We start from the raw sequence: 20,855 nt of genomic DNA on the forward strand, positions 1-20,855 counted from the left end.
GAGGAGGGAGGGGAACATCTACCTTCCAATGCATGACGGGAGTTGTAGTTTTGCGTTCTAGTAGACCTGCCCTAATCGCGTTATTGCGAACTTACGTTCCCAGACTACTTTGCGACCTACAGAGAACTGGTTGTGACCGCTTTCGTCGCCTCATGTCGCAGAGGGCAGCGGCGGTGACTTGGGTGCGCTGCTTGTGAGGAGGGCTGCGCAGATTTGACCGTACAGGGAAGTATGGTTGGTTGGGGCTGAGAATCTATCTGTAGAGGGATGAGGTTTATCGGACTGCTCAGCCGCTTTACTCGGGTGGAGCACTTTGGGCCTGAGGAAAGCGGCCGAGCAGTCTGATAAACGAGCACACATCTACTGGAATGCGCCCTTCACAGGTTAGGCCTTATAATATATTATAGGGCTACCACACGCAGTGTAAAGAGGAACTGCCTCTTATGGCCCATAAGGCGGTTAATATGGCAAGTGCATCACACTGGGAGCCTCTAGCCGCAATAATATCGTGGCCTATGGCGGCGCCAAATTACAAGGCATGGCGCCAACGTACCTGCCTTACATCAGACTACTTCACTCCATATCTAGTGCTTCTAGGATGAGAAACATTACTACCCCGCCATAATATGCTGCTTCTATTCCCTCTTTATTAAGACATTTATTCATTTTAATTTGCCACTATAAAATTCTGTATTTCGAATGCCATTGTCTGCATTTTGTACCCCATGTTTTTCTTACTTTGTACAGTGCCATGGAATATATTGGTGCTTTATAAATCAATATGTACACAATGGATTGAACTCTGTTTTGGTGGGTTATAAAAACCGTTTCCATAGAGAATCTTGAATAAATCCAGCGTTCTACAGCATGCTGGAAGTGTTGCAATCCCCAAAGAAGCACATTGTTCTCACTGCTCATATAATGGGGCTAACTAGATGGTGTTCCACGAAATGCCATACATCTAAAGTGATATTCCCTGCTTTAGTGGAATTGGTGTCTCCTTGCCTACTTGTTGGGCTGTCGTTGACCCTGACCTGCAGCTTCTTCAGATTTTAGTGTATTGCATGTACAAACCTCAATTACTACACATATTTGCAGCATTTGATTGGTCCATTTGTAAATTACGTAAAATGTGTTCAGTTGAAATTATTAGCATCTCATTGACCATACTGTATGCCAGCTTACTTTGTTTGACATTAACTTTGATCAGTAGTAATGTGATAAATATTGTTTTTAACCATTCAACATAAAAAAATAATTTTGTTTCCTTCTATTTGATGAGGCGATTTACTGCAGTTTCTGTGGTTGAAGCTCTAACTAGTAAATCCAAGAAGGGTTGACTGAACAGCTAGAAAACAAAAACTATCAGGTTTGTATTTCAGATTGTATATTTTTTTTTTTTTGTGATGGTTCCTAAGCTTGAAAAGAGGGAGGCCTCAACCAACTGAACTAAGGACATTAGCAACTGTGCAGTGTAAAAGTGCATACACAAGCAAAATAGTTGTCACCCAGAGTGACTGTGACTCAATCTCTCAGGCAGTTTGGGTTTGTGGCTTGTGGGAGTGGTAAGGAGGGGAATAATCCGCTTCAGGGTTGCTGTCGTTTTAAGATTTCGCTTTCCAAATTGTTAAGCTTTGGGCATGTCTGTATGCACGCATTCATTTTAGTATAGCACGCGTAAACACCTTATAGTATGCTGGGTACACACTATGAGATTTTCTGGTTGATTTACTGTCAGATCGATTATTTCCAACACGTCCGATTTGCTTTTCGATCGATTTCCGATCGATTTCTGTGCACTTTAATAGGAAACTGATTGGAAAGCAAATCGAACATGTTGGAAATAATCGATCTGATAGTAAATCGACCAGAAAATCTCAGTGTGTACCCAGCATTATAGTACTCTAAGCATCTATTTCTCAAAATATATGAAACAAACTTCCCCCTTAGGGCCCTTTTCCACCAGCGCGTTTGCGCTGGCTAAATCGCAAAGTCGCAAACCGCTAGCGATTTTACAATCGCTACGGTTTGCTTTTTAACATAGGAATCGCGGTAGGTCATTTCCACTACCGTGATTCGTTTTTTACGCGAACGCGCGGCGGAGCGATATTTGCCGCGATTTTGCTATGCAGTGCATAGCATAGCAAAATCGCGGCCGCAAAACGTCGGGGAATCGCCGGTTTTGCGATTCAGCAATTGCTAGCGTTCAGCGTGAACGCTAGCGACTGCAGGTGGAAAAGGGCCCTTAGGGAGGTTCAAGTGTAAACCTGCTTGACACAAGTGGAAACCTGGCCTAAGGAAAAAATGGCCTCTGGGACAGAAGTTGAAAGGATTATGCCAAGCAACTTTGACTTAACATTTTTCAATGGGGAAGTTTAACCTCCCTGGCGGTAAGCCCGTGCTGAGCACGGGCTATGCCGCCGGGAGGCACCGCTCAGGCCCCGCTGGGCCGATTTGCATAATTTTTTTTTTGCTACACGCAGCTAGCACTTTGCTAGCTGCGTGTAGCATCTGATCGCCGCCGCTACCCGCCGATCCGCCGCAATTCCTCTCGCCGCGGCCGCCCCCCCCCCCAGACCCCGTGCGCTGCCTGGCCAATCAGTGCCAGGCAGCGCTATGGGGCAGATCGGAGTCCCCTCTGACGTCACGACGTCGATGACGTCGGTGACGTCATCCCGCCCGTCGCCATGGCGACGGGGGAAGCCCTCCAGGAGATCCCGTTCTTTGAACGGGATCTCCTGATCTCCGATCGCCGGCGGCGATCGGAGGGGCTGGGGGGATGCCGCTGAGCAGCGGCTATCATGTAGCGAGACTTTGTCTCGCTACATGAAAAAAAAAAAAAAAAAATTAAAAAAAAAGATTTGCTGCCCCCTGGCGGATTTTTTGCAAACCGCCAGGGGGGTTAAAAAAAAATTGGTTTTGAACCAATAAGCAATTTTACTTTTGTCACACATCTAATGTATTTTAGTTTCAAAAGGTTTTTTATTGATGAGAAAAGAACTGAATAAACAGTTTCACCAGAGAAACCGATGCAAGGGACCATCATAAAGCAAAAGATAATGATGCAAATTATGAAGTATGACAAATTATGGCAAGTAAATAAAAACTGCGTGACAGTAAGCGCACATCTGGCTCAAGGGTGATGCACACTTTTTCCAGTTGAGCCAACTAGCTTGCACATGCATAAAATAGATTTTATGGGATAGAGGGGAGAAAGGGTCTAAAAAGCGTTTTTGTTTTTTTTTATGCAGTGCTTATATAGTTTGCATTGAGCGCAAATGCACTCAAAATGCTACATGACCTTTGATTGGGCAGCATGGTGGCGTAGTGGTTAGCGCTCTCGTCTTGCATCGCTGGATTCCCGGCTTGAATCCCAACCAGGCCAACATCTGCAAGGAGCTTGTATGTTCTCCCCATGTCTGTGTGTGTTTCCTCGTGGCACTCAGTTTTCCTCCCACAGTCCAAAACATAGATATGTTAATTGCACGCATACCTTGAAATGTCATTTATTATTTTTTTATTAATTTTTAAAGACTCGTAGAAAAAGTTTCTTACCTGGGGCTTCTATCAGCCCCCTGCAGCCTCCCTGTGCCCACGACGTTACCAAAGCATACTCCAGTCCCCCGCTGTGGCATTTTTGTGCCACTGACTTAAAAGTTGACGTCCACTGCACCTGCGTAGCCCTGGCCACACGCATCCTCGCTCACATCACCAGGAGCATCCTGCACAGTACGGGAAAACCTTGTACTGCACAGGATGCTCCTGGTGATGAGAGCGAGGACGCAGTGGCCCCGGTGCGGGCACAGGATGTTTGCAGAAGGCCAGTAGAAGCCCCAGGTAAGTTAAACTCCTTAACTTTACATGTTTCCTTTAAAAAGCAGCTGTCAGCTATACTAGAGAAACTCAGATACTCAGAAAAAAAACATATATAAGTAGAAAAATACTTGCTCTACTTACATAACATATGTATTGCACTGTCCATGTTTTGATTTGAGTGATTTTTCTACAGTAAAAAAAGAGAAAGTCCTTCTTAGCATTTCCCATTTTAAGTGTGGCTATTTTGAAGCCAATTCTGATGTCATTTCCTCCTTTAGTCTCCTCTGCCTGATTTGTTGGCCCTTTACTATAGAAAGTGCATTGTCTCAGCATGAGAAATATTGGCCAATCAGAGAGGAACAGAGGCGTGGGAGGGGAAAACAGGAGGGAAAGAGGCTTCATCCAATCAGGCTGCATTAGTTAAGTCTGGGGGGAAATAGACGCAAAAAAGGACAACCCTGCATGCTCTGCAACTTCCTTTTTGTGTACCAAATAAGTCAGGTAAACTGGGGAATGATCATTTATGAACAAGAAAAGTAATAGTGATTTTAACTTTTAGATTGCCTTTTTAGCATCCTTATTACTTTTTTACCAGATAAAAATAAAGAATTGATTTTTTTTTTTTTTATGCCCGACAGTTACACTTGAAATACTTATGGGACTGTACACTTTTAAATGGCGCTATTTACTGCAAGATCATGTTGCACAGTTAGGATGCATGGAAAGTTACTACTTGCATAATAATCTGCTCTAGTGGTTGTTTCTCTAGTTACATAATTTGATAAGATTACATTTTTCTATCCTTATCCTAAGGAAATGTTTAATTTTCTTATCCCAACAAATATGGGAGGGACTGAGTGCATAACAACGGTCATCTCCTTGAGAACATATGATAGAGGCTACTCGCCGGCCTGCAGTGTTCAGTGACCTTGCCTTATGCTCGGTTAACCCTACTAGCCAAAATGCCTGTTAAATATAGATCTCCATTAAAGCGGACCTGAACTCAGAACTTCCTCTGCTCTGAAAGATACACAAGAGTATAATAACCTTTAAAAAACAAAACAAAAAAAAACATTTTTGTTGCTGATGCACTGCAGATTTATTGCAGGATTTGTATCTGCCATATTTTTCGGACCATAATATGCACTTTTTCTCCCCCAAAAGTGGGGAGAAAAAATACCTGCATCTTATGGTCCGAATGTTACAATTTAGACCAGCACCAGGAGCTCACACATACACAGCAGCTGACCCCTGCGTCCACCACACTAGCGCAACATTTACTCTTCCTCCATACATGAACATGATCCCTTTCAGATGCCCGCCGGGCAATCACCTGGGGACGCTGTCAATAACGGCCGCTGCAGTGGCCAGACATGCTAACTCCTGCCGTCCACCGCATCACTTTACTCTGTTGCTTGGACTCTATCTTCATATATGCCTATCCGATACCTGACCCGCCATCTAATAACATGGGGACGCTGTCAATCATGGCCGCTGCACCGGCCAAAGACGCTGACCCCCCCATCGTCCATCGCACCAGCACTTGCTGTTCTTCCTGTATGTTCCATTCAGACTCCCGCTGGCCAATCAGGCGGGGGCCGATGGTCTTGAGGGCGGGACAAGGCTCTGCCATACTAGCCAATCACTGCACTTGCTCTGAGATCAGCGAGTGTAGTGATTGGCTAGCATGGCAGAGCCTTATCCCGCTCTCAAGACCATTGGCCCCCGCCTGATTGGCCAGCGGGAGTCTGAATGGAACATACAGGAGGAACGGTGAGTGCTGGTGCGGGGGTCGGCGTGTTTGGCCAGTGCAGTGGCCATGATCGACAGCGGCCCTATGTTATTAGACTGCGGGCCGGGCATCTGATAGGAATATATGAAGGTAGAGGCCAAAGAACAGAGTATAGTGATGCAGTGAACGGCGGGAGTTAGCGTGTCTGGCCACTGCAGCGGCCGTGATTGACAGTGTCCCCAGGTGATTGGTCAGCGGGCATCTGAAAGGAACATATGGAAGAAAAGTGATGCGCTGGACGGTGACCTGGACAGAGAGAGGGACACAGGACTAACAAAGGACATGGGGGACGCAGAAAGGACTGAAGAGGTCACAGAGGGACCCAGAAGGTACAAGGGAGACATAAAAATGTATGGGAAATCGAGGAAAAGGTTCATAAGACGCCCCTGTGCCATAGACGTACCAGGATAAGTATGTATATTTTTTTTTCCTGATTTTTGTCTTATGGTCTGTTCCTGCTTTGATAGACGCATGCATATTAACATTCTGTACTTTCAAATTCGCCTCTCTGCCGTGGCAGTCAGCATACATAGATGAGGGATCAAATTACAACTTGTGATTAGCCACAGATGAGGTGGAATTAGACAGGTTAAACTCATCTGTGATCGCTGCCATATTTGAAAAGGGATTTGAATCTGCCAGTTTTGACTTATATATTGCCACCTATTAAGCCCCATCTACACGATACGATTCTTTGTGCGATTCGATTACGATTCTATTTACGATCCGATTAAATCCGACATGTCCGATCAGGATTTGATTCAATTCGATTTGCCATTGCAAAACAATGGCAAATCTAATTGAATCAAATCCCAATCAGAGATGTCGGATTTAATCAGATCTTTAAAAGAATCTTAATTGAATCGCACAAAGAATCGTATCGTATCGTGTAGATGGGGCTTTAGTGGTAAAAGTGCTGTTCTGGGAACATAAAAATGTGTACAGTTGAGTCTACCCATTTTAATATAACATGACTTGGATAAATTTGGTATGTTTCACATTCCATTTGATTCGAAATATTATATTTGTTTAGTTTAGTTTTTATTGTATTTTAGGATTTATTACCTATGATTTTATTGCACATTTTGAATATTTTCCTCTATTTACATTCATGTACTGTTTTAATAGAGAACTGGGGACAAGCTTACTATTTACTAGTGAACTGTTTACGTATGTTTAGCTTATTTACAACCAACATTTATTTTTTTGCTTTTGTAATTGTAAAAAAAAAAATTATGGTGGAATTGCATAGTTTAAGCTTCCGTGATTTGCTTTCAGCCTTATTACCTGATGAAGTTGGCTGCAACCACCAAAACACACTGAAAATAAAGTCAACTCTTCTCTAGTGATACCAAGCACAGTTGGGCTCTTCGGAGGTAAGCACCTCTCCCAAGTACTTAACTTTTTTCTTTTTTTTCTTTCTTTTTTTTTTTTTATTGGACAATCCTTTTCACTATAGATCAGTAGTATCCTTTGGGACATTTTAGGGTCCTTCTTTCATTCTTAACCATGGCACAGCGTTCTAGTGTTCTACAGGAATAGAAAAAAAAAATGAAGTAGAGTGGAATGCTCTGGGCTGTATCGAGTCGGCCCGTTTCCACTATTGCGAATCTGCTTGCAGATTCGCACAGTCAATACAAGTGGATGGGCCTGTTTCCACTTGTCAGTTTTCCTGAGCGGTTTTCTGTGCAGGATTTTTCTGCACGGCAGAGCCCTCAGAATTCGCCTGCGCGTGGAATGCATGCGAATCGCCGCTAATGTATTTAATAGGGAAATCGCCTGCGGCTTTGGTATGCGAATTTTCATGCGAATTCGCATGGAAATCAATGGAATGCACACCGGCACTGCCATGGTTAAATTCGCATACAGCGTCATTCATGCGAATTTTCATGCAAATTCGCATACACCCGCATGCGAAATTCGCATCCGCATGCAAATTTTTACCGTGGCGATTCGCACCGCACAAGTGGAAATGGGCCCTTAGTGGACAGTCAGAGGTGATATTCACCTCAAACCCAATATTAGTGGTTGCTTATTAAGGTAACCGTAACTGATTATTCTATCTCGTTATTACTATGCTCCTCTCCTTAAATCATACAAGTAAAATTTTGCCCTGCATTGCCATCAAATTTTGCTTGCATGTGCATTCCCCACTTTGCATTATATTTGGTTTGCAAGCATCTGCGTGCTAAGCCTATATGGCTAAGCGCTGAAACTATGAAGCCATGTGGAGAAGGCAGCGGAGCCACTAAACACCTGAAAACTGTATAGGAGGGAGAGAGGGGCAGGCACTAGACACCATGAATTTGTATAGTGGGGCACTAGATTCCAGGAAACTGGGGGGGGGGGGGGGACACTAGAAGCCAGGAAACTGTATAGGGGAGGTAAGGGGTCATTGGACGCTATGAAACTGTATAGGGGAGGAAGGGGGCCATTAGACATCAAGGAACTGTGTGGGTGGGGGCATTAGACATCAGGGAACTGTATAAGGGAGGGAGGTTGCCACTAGACATCGAGGCTGGCCCCACATCTTTGACCCAGTTTTCAATTGTTGCTCACTGTGTATTTGATTTTGATGCCCCTGCCTTAAATAATACACCACATGTGCCCCCCTCACCTTTTATATGTGGCTTGTCATGCTTTTAGTTTTGATAAATAAAGACTTTATGGAGTCCCTTTACTTCATCTGCCAGCGAAATAGAGATCATGTTTAAGGAAACCTAATAAAAGATTGATGTTTTCATAGTTTTAAGCTCACTCTTTATGGCTTGTATAATACCCAATCTATATAATGAAAAATTGCTATGTAACCTGCATATCTTCTCACTATCCAGAAATGCATTGTATAAAGTGCGTTGAGATAATGCGATCTTACATCTAGTGATGTATGGGTGGATTGACCAAGAGACAGATCTTTCTGATCTGAAAAAGATTAGCTGGCTGCCCATAATCCATAGGCTGATTCCTAATGGATTTCAACCCAAAATTGTTTGGGAATCGGCCTTATGATGGCACCTCCGTTGCTGTCTGGGCTGCTGCTAGTGTCCAGCCGCTCCTTCTTGTGCATTCCTATCCCATGTGACTGCCACACATAGCACGTGGTGTGTGTGATGTCATACATGCGCCACATGCTATACACAGAAGAGCAGCAGGACTAGCAGCAGCCTGGACAGGTGAGATATTTGAAATCACATGGGACAGCTACTGGGGGATGTGTTTTGTTTGGTTATGATATTGCATTCAGCTTCTGATGATCTAAAGCAGCGGTCTGCTGGGAAGCCGAAACATACATAAAATGATGGTGAAACGCATTACATTGAGTTCAGGTATTGATTTCGCCCAATCATGCCCCCCAATCAGGAGACCTCCCAGCAGTAGCCATTCAGTCATGCGGCGCCCGAAGAAAGTCTTTGTGCACCAGACAGTGAAGCATACCCAGGTGACAACCTGCCGTCCAATTGGACAGCTGTGTCACCTGATGCAGAATTGGATTGGAAGCCAGAGATTTACTGCTCGCTGGCTTTCTACAGTATGTGGATGGGTGGTGCTCGCACTGCTATTCTGTATGCAGGCCGACGACTTTTAAGGGCTCTTTCACACTAAGGCGTTGCATTTGATGCGACATCAAGGTCGCATAATGTGCCCCTAACGCAGTGGTTCCCAACCTTTTTGGAGTCGTGACACATCAAACCAAACGTTCAGATCTCCGTGACACGTAGACTAAATGCATGTAATGAGAGACAGCGTTTCCCAGTAAATGCACATAAGAGACAGCTTTTCACCAGTAAATGCACATAATGACAAACAGCCAGTTGTCCCCAGTATATGTATCCAGGGGTATATGTGCCCAGTATATGTAGCCAGAGGTATATGTAGCCAGGGGTATATGTGCCCAGTATATGTAGCCAGGGGTATATGTGCCCAGTATAGGTAGCCAGGGGTATATGTGCCCAGTATAGGTAGCCAGGGGTATATGTGCCCAGTATAGGTAGCCAGGGGTATATGTGCCCAGTATAGGTAGTCAGGTGTATATGTGCCCAGTATAGGTAGTCAGGTGTATATGTGCCCAGTATATGTAGCCAAGGTTATATGTGCCCATGATATGTAGTCAGGTGTATATGTGCCCAGTATATGTAGCCAGGAGGAGAGAGCGAGGGAACAAAGTGCGGTGGCTGGCAGAGGGGCGGAACTTACCTTCCGTGTCTCCGTCTGGTCTTGTCGCAGGCGTGCGGGATGATTTGCCACTACTCTGGTCTGATGCAGAGCAGCAGGTGTGGCACCAGAACTTCCGGCGCTTGGAGTGACACGGAAGTTAAGTCCAGCCCGCTGCCGCACTTAGTATCGGAGGAGAGAGAGAGGGAGAGCACCCTAAGGTGAGGGGGGGGGGGGGAGATGGCCCCCTTCTCCGCCGCTGCCCACAGCTCTCCCTCCCTTAGCTGACACTGCGACGCATACCCGAAGCTGCCGCGACACATGTATGTGTCGCGGCACATGGGTTGGGAACCACTGCCCTAACGCAACGCATGTTAGCTTTGAAGTTGGACGTTATATTGAACTGTGTTATGCGTCTCTTGATGCGTACTTTTTGACGCATACTGATCGAACGAAAACGGCGCATGCGTCACATTTAAAAAGAAAACGAAAACATTACTGAGCATGTGCAAACAGTCCAGCGTACCTAATAACTCAGACAACGCACAGCATGCAGCACTTTCTACATATTGCTATACGTTACACACAACGCAACGTGAGCACTGTGAATGTAACACATGGTGCTGCTGTGCGTTAGCCTGCGTTATTATCTTGTATAACGTGCTGCTGTAACGTCGCACTGTGAAAGCAGCCTTAAAGAGGAACTCCAGCCTAAACAAACATACTGTCATTAAGTTACATTAGTTATGTTAATTAAAATAGGTAATATAATCTCTTACACACACACTGTTTTAAAAGAACTGGCAAATGTTTGATTTCATAATGGCAGCCATCTTTTTGGTTGAAAGGTGGTGACGGAGCATGAGACACAGTTCCAACTGTCCTGTGTCCTGAGCACCTTTCCCAGTTGCTAGGCAACGTGAACAGCATAGGAAATCCCATCATGCTCTGCACAGCATTAGGGAAAAAAAGCCCGGGCTTTTTTTCTTTCAGTGGTGCTTGGCTAAAAATGGTGCTTTGGTAAGAAAAACAAAGTTCTAATGCTGTGAAACTTAAAGAAACGCCAAGCCTTTTCAGTTTTGCTGAGTAGATTTTTAGTACGGAGGTTCACTTTAAGGTGCGGTGAGCCACATCTATAAGTTATACATTTTGTGTTTGGGGGGCCAGTGAAAAGGCCTCAACGGGCTGCACTCGGCCCACAGGCCATAGCTTGAGGACCACTGATCTAAAGATTAAATATAATGTACAATTTAGGGGTAACTAGAAATTTCCTGGGCTTATGAGGTTCGGAAGCTGAAAACAAACGTGGCCATACATCTGTAGATTTGGCGACTGATTGACCATCTGATTTGATTATCTAATCCGATTAAAATCTGTTCTGTCAAAAGCATACCTAAACGATAATGCATGTATCAGTCAGACACGCTGGAAAATCTAGGGCTCACATGCTCGATCGGGTGCGTGGCGGTAACGCTGTGTAACCTTTGGCGGCTTCCCCCCCCCCCCCCCCCCCCCCCCCCCCCACAATATACATGTAGCCCCTGTCTCTGAATTAATACTCTACCTGCCGCCATCTACTGCTGTGTCTGCGCTCCTTTTCTGCATTTGCTCCCTGCGTGCAATGTATCCGCATAGGTGTGGGAAGAGGAGTCAGGACACAGCGGTGTTTGACAGATAAAGTATTAATGCAAGGGCACGGATGGGGGGGTTGTTATGTACATTAGGAGGACAGCAGCTGGAGGCAGTGTCACAAGTCCGTTTGCTGAAAGTTTTCATGCTAAGATCGATCAGAAATCAGTCAGGTTTATGGTTGCCAGCAGATCTCTCATCAGATTAAATCAGAGAGACAGCTGTCTATTGGTCGATCGTCACCAAAATCTCGATGTATGGGTACCTTAACTGATGACTGATTAGTTAGCGGTCATGTAATTGGTAAGCAGATCTGAACTGAGCTTGTGTTAATTCCTTTTTTCTGTTGAAATGTTTTTATTTGTCCACACTGCTCAGGAATTGCAGAGGTTTTTAGTTATTTTAATTTGTGTACATTTTAAATTGTATTATTTACAGTTTTCTTCCTGGTTCATGTATTTGCATGTGATAAGTGTTCTTATTCTAGCCATTGCAGAATATGTTCTCAGGTTACTCATTATTTATTTATTTATTTTTTTTTCCTGATAGAATACCAAATATAAATGCTGTGTGGCAATGACTGACTCTTGAATGGAGTGGCGCCATATGTCCTTGACCAACAAGAGCGCAGGCGGAAGGGCTATGCATCCCTACCAACAAGGGCGCAGGTGGAAGAGCCTTGTGGCCTTTTATTAAATTCGGGCACTGGCGGAAGAGCCTTGTGGCCCTCTACTGAATGCGGGAGCAGGCGGGAGAGCAGTGTGGCCCTCTACTGAATGCGGACGCAGGCTAAAGAGCCTTGCAGCCTTTTATCTTCAATGCGGGCGCAGGCGGAAGAGCCTTGTGGCCCTCTACTGAATGCGGGTTCAGGCGGAAGAGCCTTGTGGCCTTTTTCTTCAATGCGGGCGCAGGCGGAAGAGCCTTGTGGCCTTTTTCTTCAATGCGGGCGCAGGCGGAAGAGCCTTGTGGCCCTCTACTGAATACGGGCACAGGCGGAAGAGCCTTGTGGCCCTCTACTGAATACGGGCGCAGGCGGAAGAGCCTTGTGGCCCTCTACTGAATACGGGCGCAGGCGGAAGAGCCTTGTGGCCTTTTTCTTCAATGCGGGCGCAGGCGGAAGAGCCTTGTGGCCCTCTACTGAATACGGGCACAGGCGGAAGAGCCTTGTGGCCTTTTTAATAAATGCGGGCGCAGGCGGAAGAGCCTTGTGGCCCTCAACTGAATACGGGCGCAGGCGGAAGAGCCTTGTGGCCCTCTACTGAATACGGGCGCAGGCGGAAGAGTCTTGTGGCCCTCTACTGAATACGGGCGCAGGCGGAAGAGCCTTGTGGCCCTCTACTGAATACGGGCGCAGGCAGAAGAGCCTTGTGGCCTTTTTATTAAATGCGGGCGCAGGCGGAAGAGCCTTGTGGCCCTCTACTGAATGCGGGCGCAGGCGGAAGAGCCTTGTGGCCCTCTACTGAATGCGGGCGCAGGCGGAAGAGCCTTGTGGCCCTCTACTGAATGCGGGCGCAGGCGGAAGAGCCTTGTGGCCCTCTACTGAATGCGGGCGCAGGCGGAAGAGCCTTGTGGCCCTCTACTGAATGCGGGCGCAGGCGGAAGAGCCTTGTGGCCCTCTACTGAATGCGGGCACAGGCGGAAGAGCCTTGTGGCCCTCTACTGAATACGGGCGCAGGCGGAAGAGCCTTGTGGCCCTCTACTGAATACGGGCGCAGGCGGAAGAGCCTTGTGGCCCTCTACTGAATACGGGCGCAGGCGGAAGAGCCTTGTGGCCCTCTACTGAATACGGGCGCAGGCGGAAGAGCCTTGTGGCCTTTTTATTAAATGCGGGTGCAGGTGGAAGAGCCTTGTGGCCCTCTACTGAATACGGGCGCAGGCGGAAGAGCCTTGTGGCCCTCTACTGAATGCGGGCACAGGCGGAAGAGCCTTGTGGCCCTCTACTGAATACGGGCGCAGGCGGAAGAGCCTTGTGGCCCTCTACTGAATACGGGCGCAGGCGGAAGAGCCTTGTGGCCCTCTACTGAATACGGGCGCAGGCGGAAGAGCCTTGTGGCCTTTTTATTAAATGCGGGCGCAGGCGGAAGAGCCTTGTGGCCCTCTACTGAATATGGGCGCAGGCGGAAGAGCCTTGTGGCCCTCTTACTAAATGCGGGCACAGGCAGAAGAGCCATGTGGCCCTCTACTGAATGCGGGCGTAGGCGGAAGAGCCTTGTGGCCCTCTACTGAATACGGGCGCAGGCAGAAGAGCCTTGTGGCCTTTTTATTAAATGCGGGCGCAGGTGGAAGAGCCTTGTGGCCCTCTACTGAATACGGGCGCAGGCGGAAGAGCCTTGTGGCCTTTTTATTAAATGCGGGCGCAGGCGGAAGAGCCTTGTGGCCCTCTACTGAATGCGGGCGCAGGCGGAAGAGCCTTGTGGCCCTCTACTGAATACGGGCGCAGGCAGAAGAGCCTTGTGGCCTTTTTACTAAATGCGGGCACAGGCAGAAGAGCCTTGTGCCTTTTTGTTGAATGCGGGCGCAGGCGGAAGAGCTTTGTGGCCCTCTACTGAATGCGGGCGCAGGCGGAAGAGCCCCGTGGCCTTTTTATTAAATGCGGGCGCAGGCAGAAGAGCCGTGCGGCCCTCTACTGAATCTGGGCACAGGTGGAGGAGCCGTGCTGTCCACTTCTGCAGGATATCCCAGCACTGTTCTCAAGTACCACCAACCGTGCCTGTTTTTGTGGAAATCCAGAGAGGTGTGTGTGTTTTTGTTTTAATACATAAGGCAACATCGGGATAAAAGTAACAAAATGAGGGTTACTCCAGCCCCTAGCAGCCGACATGTTCCTCGCCGCAACTTTGAGTCTCCCGGTATCCCCTCCGTTGCAGATGCTGACCTCGCCTGCGCTGAACACTCCAGACCACTTGTGTGTGACAGTGGCGCAGTGGATGCGGATCTGGCTAGGTCAGCATTCGCGATGGAGGGGACTGGGAGCCACTGGTGCTGTGGCGAGGGACATGTCGGCATCTAGGTGGTGGAGGAAGTCCCGGGTAAGTAAAGCTCCTTTTGTTACTTTTTCCCTGATGTTTCCTTTAAGGTCTGCTGAGGCCTCACCTATGGATGTTTATGGTTTTCTGCAAAATGTGCTGTTTGAGGTAGTTGAGAACAGGTTTGGGAAGCCCTGCTCCAATTAAAGCGGCGCCGGCGGAACAGCCGTGTGGGCCTCTACTGAAATCAGGCACAGGTCTCCACCAGTGTTACAAGAACTTAAATACTTAAAAACAGACTCCAGGAATAATTTTTGTTGTGGTTATAGATCATGTGGTAAAGGATACCAGAGTTGAAAATCTTCGGAGAAATGGGGGGATCTGGCATGTATAGTGAGCTGTCCTGATGGCCACCACTCCACCCAGTGTTCCCCTGTGTGCCCCTCCTTTCTCATCTAAAGTCCCCCGGTGGCCTCTTCCGGGTCGCCTGAGCCGGGCTCAACAGGGCTTTAGGTGTGAAAGGAAGGGGAACCCAGGAGAACGGGGGAGGAGCGGTGGCCATCAGGCCAGCTCGCTATACATGCCGGCTCACAAACTTCCCCCCTCTGTTTCTACGAAGATTTTCGCCACTGGTATCCTTTAAGGAGTTAGAACCTCTTTTGGGTGTTACCATCTGACGTCTCCACCTGTCAGAATTTCCCTCATTTCTTGTCCAGTCAGCAAGGGGTTGGTAAAATGGCCACAAATCCATTTATTTGTAGAGTTGGCTAAAGTTACATTGCCAGTTTTTATTGCTGTTCTTTAGCCACTTTATACATACTATTTTTTTTTTATTTTTTTTTTGCGTTCCTGTACTCCCTTGTTGCAGTGGTCATTATACAGTGATCTCCCCAGAATTTTTTTCAGCCAGGTGGCATGAACTAGTAGCCAGGTTGGTTGAGATGAGAAAATACAGGGCCAGTTCTTCTGTGAGCAGCTATGCTTACAGCAGAGGAGGAGGAGAGCCAATGACAGCCGGGTGCTCGCCAAAACTAGCCGGGTGGAGCACCTGGCTAAAAGAGCCTGGGGAGAACACTGTTATAAGACATGACAAACCACAGAAGTAACACAAATGCTGCAGTGCATTACCCTGCAACTCTTAGAAGTTGCACGATGATTTTGTTTTTTCTTTAGTCGTACTGTGGATCTAACGCCCTGTGCGACTTTTCGGGTACAGTTCGATTGTTCTGAATCTCACTACAGTGCACTAGTATAAAAAGACCCTAAGGCCTGGGACCCACTAGCAGCACTCTTCTAGGCACTTGTGATTTGAAAAGCTGTTGCTATTGTAATGCTATAGGTGTTTTTTTTTTTAACCACAACCCTCAAGTGGGATCATGCAGCTTTTCAAATCAGATTCCGACGTAGTACACTGAAGCATGTCAACGCATGACAATGCAAGTCCCAGGGATAGGAAGTGAGGGAAAAATCTGTCCAGTGAGGGCAAAACGCCTCTAAAATTTTTTATCTCATTCTATGCAATACTAAAACTGGGGGTGGGGGAGGCAGGGGGTGGTAAGAGAATTGGCTTTTAAAGTGGATCTGTGTTAACTACCTACATTTCAGCTTTTATATGAGACACGGAAATCTAGTGATTTCCCCTGTAGATGCCCCTCCCTGTGGCTGGCCTTGCAGCATTCAACCTACCAAGGCTGGCTGCTTTATCACTTGTTTGACAAATAATCTGACTCAGGAGTTGGGAAGTAGCAGGACTTTTCCCTGGTACACACCATGCAATTTACTGTCCGATAGACGGGTCGAATCTATTTCCGACAGATCCGAACTAATTTCCGATTGTTTTTGATCGATTTTGTATATAAGTGATCAGAAAATCGACCAGAAAAAGTCAGAAATCGGATCTGACCTGTTGGAATTGGGCCCAGTTTGTATTTGTCGTCATGCGTCTCAGATTTATTCTTATGCAAGTCCGCATCTCAATCCCTCTAGCTGTGCCATGCACGGTTATGGGGATTTGCATGTGTGACACATAAAAATGCACACATTCATTTTAATTGGCTTCGATTTAATTTGCGTGCGGGAAATCCATCTGAATCGCCCCAAGTGGAAACGAGTCCTTACACTACAACTGCAAATGACGTGGTTTCTCTGAACTATTTCCAAAGAAGCATGCACAGATGTGTGTAGTGTAGAAAATGAGCACAGGTCCACTTTAAGTTGCCCTTAAACATGAAATTATAGTTGTCAGAGCAAGCTGTTTTCAGCTTGTCAGACATTAACCTCTTGAGCATGTGCCATCAGGCAGTACCACTTGGGGTATTTGGTGGCCCAGTTAAATGGGTTAGAAAATGTTGTGTGATTATTGTTCTGCACTGTAAAGCCTCGTACACATGCTAGAGATGATTGTTCTTTGGTCAAGAATCTAGATTCTGTTCAGCTGCCTCACAAGATCTAGCGATCCACTACAGTAGACTTCTAAGCGACGAATAAGTACATTGTAAGGTGGCGCTTGCTCATTTGCTTCACATCGTCGGTTTTCCGTTCATCTCCGTTGAATAGTAGACCATGCTTGGCCATAGTCTAGCAGTTTGTCTGTATAGCCTATCTGGCTACTTGTGCACTTTGCGTTGCTATAAAATTGCAAAATTGCAACGGAGCTGAAGAGACACATGGCATGGTAGCATTGCAACCATACAGTGAGGCAAACTGCAATGAAAGCGTGCCTCACAGGCACTGTAAATTTGCTCGTTGCACTGTGAAACCCCAACCAAACGCACTGGTATCCATGTGGTAGCACCATGGGAATATCATTGGTTCGTGATGTGATGCAATGATACTGTCTATTGCGACGCGAGTGTGTGTACGAGGCATTACGGTTCTTTTTTATGACCATTCTTTACCTTCTCTTTCACTTATTTTCTTGTCTATTCTTTTATTTCTTTCTGTTTCCTTTTTGATATATGAATACCAAGATAAAGATATGTATATTCATGAAACCATGATAAAAATTGCTCTATGCACCTGGCAGTTTTACTTGTGTTTATGCGAGTAAAGTAATGTTCATGTTGCACACTGCACATTACATTACTTATGTAAACATTGCTAAAATATTGTGTGCTATTTGGGCATGGCAATTTCACTGTGCTTTTGTAAAATACGGCATAAGTACCAGAGTGATCTGGTTTGGAGAAAAAGGAGTTGGGATGATAGTCAGTATTTGGAACTCTGCTGTACATTCCTTGGATATGGTAAATGTAATTTTGAAGTGCATATATCTGTGGAACAATGTACTGTAAAATGTTTTCTTTGTCTTCTGCTGTCCTGGATATGTCAATAAAAACATTTTATTCTCCTAAATGTTCCTGTGTTTATTACAGACAGTAGCCCAAAGTTCCTTGTAAGGGTTGGTGCACACCAGAGCAGTTCTGGAGCGATTTTAAAAACGCTAGCTGTTTGAAAACTGGTTGATGAATGTATTTCAGTGGGCTGGTGCACACCAGAGCGGTTCATTTTTTCCACAAATGCAAACTCGGCTGCAGCATTTTTTAGATTTTTGAGGCGTTTCTGCCTCAATGTTAAAGTATAGGAAAGTGGAAAACCGCTCTGAAAAACGCTAGATCAGAGCAGTTTTCCAGGCGTTTGTTACAGAAGCTGTTCAGTAAGTTTTATTGTAACAATATATGAAATCTGCTACACAAACGCTAGGCATGTTTAGAAAACCTCTCTAAACATGCCTAAAATCGCTTTGAAAATCTGTTTCAAAAACCTCTAGCGTTTTTGCGGATCTGCTAGAGGTTTTTGGTGTGCACTGGCCCTTACAGATCTATGCTGAGAGATTATAAAAGCCACTTGGTGGACCACTTTTCAGAAATGCTGCCTAGTTGTTTTAGTTCTCATGAGTATGTAGATCAGGTGCCTATCTATGCGTAAATGGGCTAGAACAGGGGACAGTGAAGCAACCTGCCAGGTGACTACCTGCAGTCCAATTGGACAACAGTGTCACCTGATGTGGAATTTGATTGGAAACCAGCAAATTACTGCTTTCTGGCTTCATTCTAATTGCTGACCACCAATATTTAAAAATGTAGCTGACCGCATCTGTAATACAGTGTGTGTGTGTGGGGGGGGAAGCTTTAGGGGGCCACATTCGGCCTGCGGGCCTTAGTTTGAGGACCACTGGCCTAGAAGCTTGTTGCCGATGTGATTAAAAACTTGAAGCCAAACGGCCTGAATGATATCCTTGCAATAAGCATTTTTTTACACTTAAGTCCTCATTGACGACTCAATGCTGGGAAGACACGATGCAATTTTACTGTCTGATCAACGGGCATCGGTTGATTTATTCCTGACATGTCTGATCTGTTTCAGGTCGTGAAAGGGATCAATTTTGTGTAGTTATCGCAAAATCGATCTTTTATTGTTCAGAAGCAGTTTGGACATGAACACACGGTACAACTTCCTGTCCGATCACCCGTCAATTGAACGAGAAATTGCATTGTGTGTTCCCAGCATTAGATACTATCAGTATACATCTGCTTCCAGGTTAGGTGAATTGTCTTCTTGACCTGCTACCCACTACAGTCTATAGCAGGGGTAGGGAGCCTATGGCTCGGGAGCCAGATGTGGCTCTTTTGATGGTTACATCTGGCTCACATACAAATCAGTAGGGGTGGAGTCACTAAGCTACACTGCGCAAGCAGCACAGCTTAGTGTGACAGCACAAATAAAATTTTCAAAGTAGTCACGCTACTGCTGTAGCATGCACTACTAACTTACGTTACCCCCAAAACGAACAGCTGCTCCAACTGTCCCACTCTGGACCCTGTCAGGTCCAGTGACTTTGTAGGACGAGATCTCGGCACTTTGATTGGCCTAGTAGGCTGCCTGTCACTTGACAGTCAGCATTTGGGACGAAGTGTGGGGATCTCATCCTACAAAGTGAATCAATCCCCAAGTCAGCTAGCTAATTGTACAACCTCTTAGTCGGTATTTCTCCTGTTTGGCTCTCTGGGAAATTGCTGATGTTGCTGAAACCCAAGAGAAGCTGAAGATGTATCGGACACCTTCTGCTGCCCAGCGGATAAACTGAATACACATCACCATGGCAACAGGTCAACAGGACCCTCTGCTACGCATGTGCACTGTTCCACTTTGAACCTTATTGTATGGCTCTCGCAAAATTACATTTTAAAATACGTGACGTTTATGGCTCTCTAAGCCAAAAAGGTTCCTGAGCCCTGGGGCTGTGAGGTACGGTTTTCAAGCAAGGGCATGACGTTAAATATACTGCCTTCATAATATTCCATCATAAAGCACAGCATTGTACAATGAATTAAACCATGTTGTAAAATACAACTAATGAAAAGTGATACAGGAGCGACGGGGATCCTGTCCCATGCAAATTACAGGAAACGGGCAGTATAAAGCCTGGTACACACATCACTCCTTCCATGTTGTATGAAAGCTTGCCAAAGCTTGTTAATCTGTTCATTGTATTCACAATCTGTTGACCCTCATACTACATTGAGATGGTAAAGTTGGTGGGAGCGGACAGTGTAGTGTCCATTCCATTGGTCAGGTAGGAGCCTGGGGCAGATGTTTCCACCATAGGCTCTATGGGAAGCTCATCTGCTTCCCCAGAAAAATTTACAGCACAAAAGTTCATTTTGCTTAACCACTTGAGGACCTAGGGCTTTCTACCCCTTAAGGACCGGCCACTTTTTTTCCATTCAGACCACTGCAGCTTTCACGGTTTATTGCTCGCTCATACAACCTACCACCTAAATGAATTTTGGCTCCTTTTCTTGTCACTAATAAAGCTTTCTTTTGGTGCTATTTGATTGCTCCTGCGATTTTTACTTTTTATTATATTCATCAAAAAAGACATGAATTTTGGCAAAAAAATGATTTTTTTAACTTTCTGTGCTGACATTTTTCAAATAAAGTAAAATTTCTGTATACATGCAGCGCGAAAAATGTGGACAAACATGTTTTTGATAAAAAAAAAAACCCATTCAGTGTATATTTATTGGTTTGGGTAAATGTTATAGCGTTTACAAACTAGGGTGCACAAAGTGAATTTTCTCATTTTCAAGCATCTATGACTTTTCTGACCCCCTGTCATGTTTTATGAGGGGCTAGAATTCCAGGATAGTATAAATACCCCCCAAATGACCCCATTTTGGAAAGAAGACATCCCAAAGTATTCACTGAGAGGCATAGTGAGTTCATAGAAGATATTATTTTTTGTCACAAGTAAGCGGAAAATGACACTTTGTGAGGAAAAAAAAAAAGTTTCCATTTCTTCTAACTTGCGACAAAAAAAAATGAAATCTGCCACGGACTCACCATGACCCTCTCTGAATACCTTGAAGGGTCTACTTTCCAAAATGGGGTCATTTGTGGGGTGTGTTTACTGTCCTGACATTTTGGGGGGTGCTAAATTGTAAGCACCCCTGTAAAGCCTAAAGGTGCTCATTGGGCTTTGGACCCCTTAGCGCAGT

The 20,855-nt window shown here is 45.7% G+C and overlaps 1 long non-coding RNA gene across 1 annotated transcript; it reads left to right on the plus strand.

Annotated features, from left to right (window-relative positions):
- The first annotated feature begins 87 nt into the window (after positions 1-87).
- LOC137521460 (uncharacterized) lies at positions 88-17,709 on the plus strand. The gene is made up of 3 exons (XR_011022125.1): positions 88-1,369; positions 6,887-6,984; positions 11,939-17,709. It is a non-coding gene; the product is annotated as an uncharacterized lncRNA (long non-coding RNA).
- Positions 17,710-20,855: the final 3,146 nt, after the last annotated feature.

This window comes from Hyperolius riggenbachi, chromosome 6 (genome assembly GCF_040937935.1).
Source record: "Hyperolius riggenbachi isolate aHypRig1 chromosome 6, aHypRig1.pri, whole genome shotgun sequence".
In the NCBI taxonomy this organism is placed as follows: domain Eukaryota; kingdom Metazoa; phylum Chordata; class Amphibia; order Anura; family Hyperoliidae; genus Hyperolius; species Hyperolius riggenbachi.